This window comes from Ananas comosus, linkage group 4 (genome assembly GCF_001540865.1).
Source record: "Ananas comosus cultivar F153 linkage group 4, ASM154086v1, whole genome shotgun sequence".
Classification (NCBI taxonomy): Eukaryota; Viridiplantae; Streptophyta; class Magnoliopsida; order Poales; family Bromeliaceae; genus Ananas; species Ananas comosus.
The window spans coordinates 12,407,754-12,414,152 of NC_033624.1; positions in this window are offsets into that span (position 1 = coordinate 12,407,754).

A 6,399-nucleotide genomic window follows, 5' to 3' on the forward strand; every position below is an offset into this window, starting at 1 on the left:
CATGCAGATCCTGTTTGGATATTACATAACATAACTAGATACTTGCGGGACATACAATAATATTACCCATAGTAGATAAATAGTATTTACTAGTTATTAACTTTTTAGTCTTTGGATTCATATATAATAATATCGCCATCAAATAGTAAATCCTATGCATTTTAAAGGAATAAAAAATAGATGTATAGCATGTTCGAATTTCTATAGATTGTGGTTTAATTAATCATATTTAAATTAGAATTTGCTATAGATAAAGATCAATCCTAACAAATATAGAACTACTTAATATGGTATATTTTATTCATATCCCATCTATTTTAAATTTAAATAGAATCCTAATCAGACTTTAATGGGAAGTCGATCTAGACTCTATATAAAAGGGTATTGGTCCTACCAGCTTCTCATACGCATTCTGGTGAAGAATTACCATCGGTATGGACCATCGGTTCCATACCATACGGCAGAGTGCCTAAGATAGGGGGAGAAACCAAATTACCCAAGTTCGGTTCATGATTTTCAGATCATAATCGAACTTCTCGCTTCCGCAGATTGATCAAGAATTTCTTCTCTATGTCGCTCTGTGAGTTGTTTCATTTTGATCCTGGATTTAGGTATGTATTTAATTTGCTATTTATTTTGCATACCTTGAAAAGCAAACACTATTTTTCCTCTGTTATCTAGCGTAAGTATATATAGCAAGGGTTTTATCCGAGGTTTTAAGTTTGAAGTCTAGTTGCTTTCTCTCAAAGTAATAATAATAATAATAATAATAATATAATCGCCTAGTTTTTTAAAATTTTATTGTTTTGGAATAAGATAAATCATCTCGTAGGTGAAATAGTCAATCTTCAAAACCATGACTGTCAAAATTTTGTAAAGAGCTAAAATCAAATTTTTATAGCGCAATCACAAAAGAAAATCCAAATAAGCTAGTTATTAGTACTTATTATTGGATAACTTCTTTCGATATCAAATTGAGGAGATAAGGTCATATTTGTTTGTCGGAACTACTTCGCATGAATTAGGATTATTCTTATTTTTTTTATGATTGTGATCTTAGAGTTTGCTTTTCATGTCTTGCAGAGTCTTGTTAGTCATGGTTTCTTGGGATAATTAATGCATTATACTTGTGAGATGATCATCTTATTCCAAAGAAACAACTAATAATTACTACAATTTCTTGAAAAATATTTCAAACAAGATACTCATGCAACTAAACTAAACAGGCCCCCAAGGACATATAATTGGGTTTGATATATGTAGTTGTACGACTAGTTACACGCGTTACATTTGCAACTATGATCGTGTTCCAGCATAATTTTTTTTTTTATTTGGCTGCATATAATTGGAAGATTACCTGCAAACCTTTAAAAGAAATTTTCTTTTGCATTTAAGAAGTGTATGGATGGCCACTCGTATACATATAGAAACTACTCGCATGCATCAACTTCTGCATTAATTTTCACCTACATAAAATATATATGGGTCTAATTAACTAAGTTGTGGTGCAACAGGACATTCACTTATTAATTATAGTCCATAAAATTTTACACTCATTATTAAGGATAACGTTTTTTTAATCTAACACTATACACGACCTAAATAGCCTCACAAGTTTTTTATGTAAGTGATCGATTTGGTAGTGAAGGGACCGCAAAAAGGAGATCTCTCTCAAGCTTTTTCGCCGCATGGAATCCACAGAGGAAGCAAAAAATTAGAACAAATAGTGGCTAGGGTTGTTTTAATTAGGTCCTTCATTATTTGATTAACTACAATAGATCATATGATTGCGCTGTTGTAATAGTGTTGCTACCAACTTAATTTTAAAACTAAGTAAAGAGATTAAAAGTGTGCACGTGCATGCATGCTATTCCCCAGTAAAAAGCTCTACTGGGGTATAATATTTTTGCGGATGTGCTTAAAAACTTATTAGGGTCTAGGGCACTACGTACCTTTTCTACACGTACGGCATGAAATAGACATTTTCTTAACCAAAGTTAAATCCTGAGTAATCTTATCAAGGCACATTAAGCGACAAAATGATGTCCTCTTATTTTACGTCTACAACCCTTAAAAATTTGACATAGATCACTAGGTATTAAAACTTATTAAAGGATCAGTAAATATATAATGGGTGAATAAGCAAACTCTACACATGTAGGGTTATGATGGCCATTTCATGAGTGTCTTTTAAATTTGTAATATTTAATCATTCTCAAAAGTAAAAAGTTGCAAGAAAAAAAGTTGTCCTATTTCGTGACTCGTGTTTTTTTTTTTTAAAGAGAAATATAGTAAATTATTTGCTTCACTTATTTCAAATCATAAATTATTTATTTTATTTTATTTTTTAAAAAGTAAATTTAACTAAAAATATAAAGTAATTCGATTTCAAATTTGGAATCGCAAGTACCAATTATCAAGCTCTTGGGTTGCTCTAGGTATAGTCGGCGAGACAAACATTTCAGTGGAAGAGAATTAATATATGCAACTTTAATACGGTATGGCGCATAAATAAAATATTTTTCATAATAACTATATATGTGCTAAAAAATAAACCCCTTCATTTTTTTCCTTATCGATCCCTTGTAAATAGCTATTTCATCATGTGAAACTATTATTTTTAAATCCTTCCTCCAAGTACTAGATGCTTTTGCCTGGTTGCCCGAATTAATTATATTTCTTCTGGTTTTGTTTTTTTTTTTTATGTTTTATTGTAATCTATTTCTTCTGTTAGCTACATCTTTATTGAAATGCTCGGTAAATATAAAACTTTGGAGCTTCTATTATGACCGTAGAAAGAAAAACAAGTTTGTAGCTCAAAATTTGGAGCTCCAATATAAAACTCCTGATTTTAGTACAAATTAAATAAGGCTATATATACTAAAAATGTCCAAATAATGTGTTTTTGGTACCATTATTTAAATATCACTTTCTCAATCTACGCCTACCAGGTCCCTTGAGAATAATGAACAAAATCAATCGTAAATATCGTAGTTGACTAAAAACTTGACGACTAGTATTCGAGATTCTGAGTTTAAATTTAGCTATTTTTATTTTTTAACTAAATTTATTTATCAAAAAAAAAAGAGCGAAGCAGACTCTCTCAAACACAGAAAAAGAAAACTTATCATCAAACCTACAATATGTGAATTAATATCGTAGGGCTTATCTAATATGTGAATTAATGTTGCTTCACATGTCCGATTGTTTGTACTAATCATTAATTTAAAAAGCTTGAGTTATTAGATCGATATATGCAAATAATTCATTTAAAGTATAAAGACACAGCGCCAACCAGTGTCAATTATGATTCAGCCCAACCAACAGCCTAATTAATGCCACTTCGAACATGACTCAATTCAACCCAGTCTTACATCATTTCGAACAAGACTCGGCTTAATATAATTACCTGGCCTTTCGTTACCGGACAGGATGCTAGCTAGCTGATCCATTTAAGCCAATATTACATACAGTAACTCGAATTTCTAAGTAACAGAGAATCATGTAACGTTATTAATTAATTAGAGAATACATGCACGATTCCAGATGAAACCCTAGCATGGTGTCCTTTACGTTCATTGCGGTAACAGTAAAGAAGGATGTGTACATCATCCTTGCCATATGCATCCCTCATCAAAGCATAAATAAAATTGACCAACCACAAAAATCCAAACGAGACCGCGGAATCTGTAACTGTCGATCTACTGTTACCATTTTTTCCTCTACCTTGTTAGAATTAGAAGAAACAAACAACACAATGGAATATATATATATATATATATATATATATATATATATATATATATATATATATATATATATATATATATATATATATATATATATATATATATATGTTACTGGATTTAATTGTTAATTTTTAATTAACTTTTTTTTAATAAGTTAACTGATCATTAAGCAAGATGAATGAATATATATTATTTTGGTACTCATGTGGTAATCCCGGATGTGCGCTGTGATCCAAATATTCGGCAGAGAAAGGACAAACCGCCACGAAGAATATGATCCTTCATCATACGCACCATTAATTATTATAATAAAAAAAAATTGAGCAAAAAAGAAAAGAAAACCATTAATTACTTGTTGTTTTAACAAAGCATAATGCCTACCTGCCTAACCTTGCTTAGCAAATAATTATAATTAAGAAGAGAAGTAAAAGTATTCGAGTTTGCATGCATGGCTTTTCACAGGAACCGCATATATATGTGCTTTGTTAATATTTATTTTGGAAAGGCTTATAAACTAAGGAAATTAAAGAGTACCCTAGTTAGTTGGTTATGACTAGAACCATATAATTACGAGTGCATAGAGCGTGAGTTGAGAGCTAATGATACCTTAAAGCAAAAAGAATTTTGTGCACTATATATTGTATAAAGTATACTAATGGTTCTTAAACTATGTAGTACATGTATGCTCTATATATAGTTTGGTCTCTATGTTAAAGAATGTGAAACAACTGAAAAGTGCGAAGTACTATAGAATTAATGGTTTTCTGTAATATTTATGTTCAACGCCCTAAACGTCGATCGATCTAATTGGAAAGTTCAAACCTTTTGCATGCATGTTTGCAATCTAGTTTTGCCATTAAAATTTCTTCGAAGGATACAAAATGCTGGCATGGCAATTAATAACGTGACATCCCAATATCACTGTCACGCATCATCACTGCATTGCTGCATTAGTGAAATACGAAGAATTAATTAGTGAAAGTATGAAGGTCTCTAAAATACATATTATTTTAAATTTTGTAGGCTTTTTAGATATTATATATATGTTATATATATCAGTTGAATTTGATTTTGATATGAATATTTTTATGCTTAAATTTAGTCTATAAAGTTGTACGCAGTGTAGGTAATAATATTTTAGAAAATGCTACATGTATACCCAAAATGATATATATATGATTTATTTACACCCCTTCATTCAAAGATTCATAGAATTTTTTGACTTTTTAGTATTTATCTATACTATATATAAAAATACGTATTTCAAATTTCGGTCTATCTACGGACCCATTTCAAAATTTCACTTGGTGCTATCTAACAGCTCACAAATATCTAGCCATTCTAACAGCTTAGACATTATAATTTACAGGCCAAAGTGTAACCTATATAATCAATAGTTGGGGGGACCATATTTAATTGTGCAATTTACCCTACAAGGTGTAGTGCAGGGAAGTCAGAGAGAGACTAATCTATTTAATTAAATTGAAACCTTTAAAGATATCCAAACTCAAGTAAGTGAAAAGTCCAAGATCATTATTTGCACAAGCATCCAACAACAGATATCTTGAGAAGAGAACATTTCTAGATTTGCTAACTGGTCCAACTGCTCAGACTAGAATGTGACAAACCCGGTCTACCCTACAGGTTTGTCTACTTTCAAACATCTATAACCTGTACCTGGTAACTTTAATTTACAAGTTTCCATAAAAAAAAATATTTTAATAATTGACTGTTCCTAGGGCAAGCAGCAAATAAGGATGTCAATAGATACAAATATTTAAAATTTTATCCGGACGAGAACCCGAACATAGCAGATTTACCCGATGCTAAACGGATTTAGTATTGAATACGTATATAAAAAACGAAAATCTCACTGTCCAACCTGAACCCGAATTACCTAGTACAAACCAGAATTGATTTTACATTATTATGTTTTATTTGAATTTATATTTTAAACATTTAGATTTACTATAATATGTTTTGAAATATGGTAAACAAAATAATCGTTTCAGGTTTGTGTTTTCAGATTCGGATATGTAGTTGGGCTAGGGTTCGGATTTTTGAAAATCCGTCCCGAATCCGACTCGTTGAAATCCCTACTGGCAAATGACTTAGTGGATGGTACCCAATGTCCCAAATTCGAAGCCTGGTTACTTTATAGTTACAGCTAAGTTCATTTCTAAATAAATAAATAAAACGGATAGTACGTTATCATTCTTTATATCTCAAACAAAAAAAAACAAAAACCCTATAATCTTTTCATTATTTGGCCCCCTTTGTTTTCTGTATGTGTTTTTCACTGTAAACCCTAAAAAATTTTAGTCTTTTTCTGGTATAAATTAATCTGAGAAATCTCAAGCTTCTAAACCCTTTTCGGTTTTTACTATATATTGTCTTGCTTTTTTCTTAGCTACTTTTTAAGATTGTCCCATGTTTATTAATTGGATGCTCTCTACATACTAAGTTAATGATCTTCTGACTCATCCTCTACAGGTACCTACTATATATGCAAAAGAAGTTAAAGTGATCGCTCATAGGCTTTAATTAATTTCTATTATTTCTCGCAAAGAATTAATATATGAAAGCAATTATGTAAGTAACCCGAATGTGGACCTTAATCATAGCTATCCTTATCACTTCAGTTAGAAAG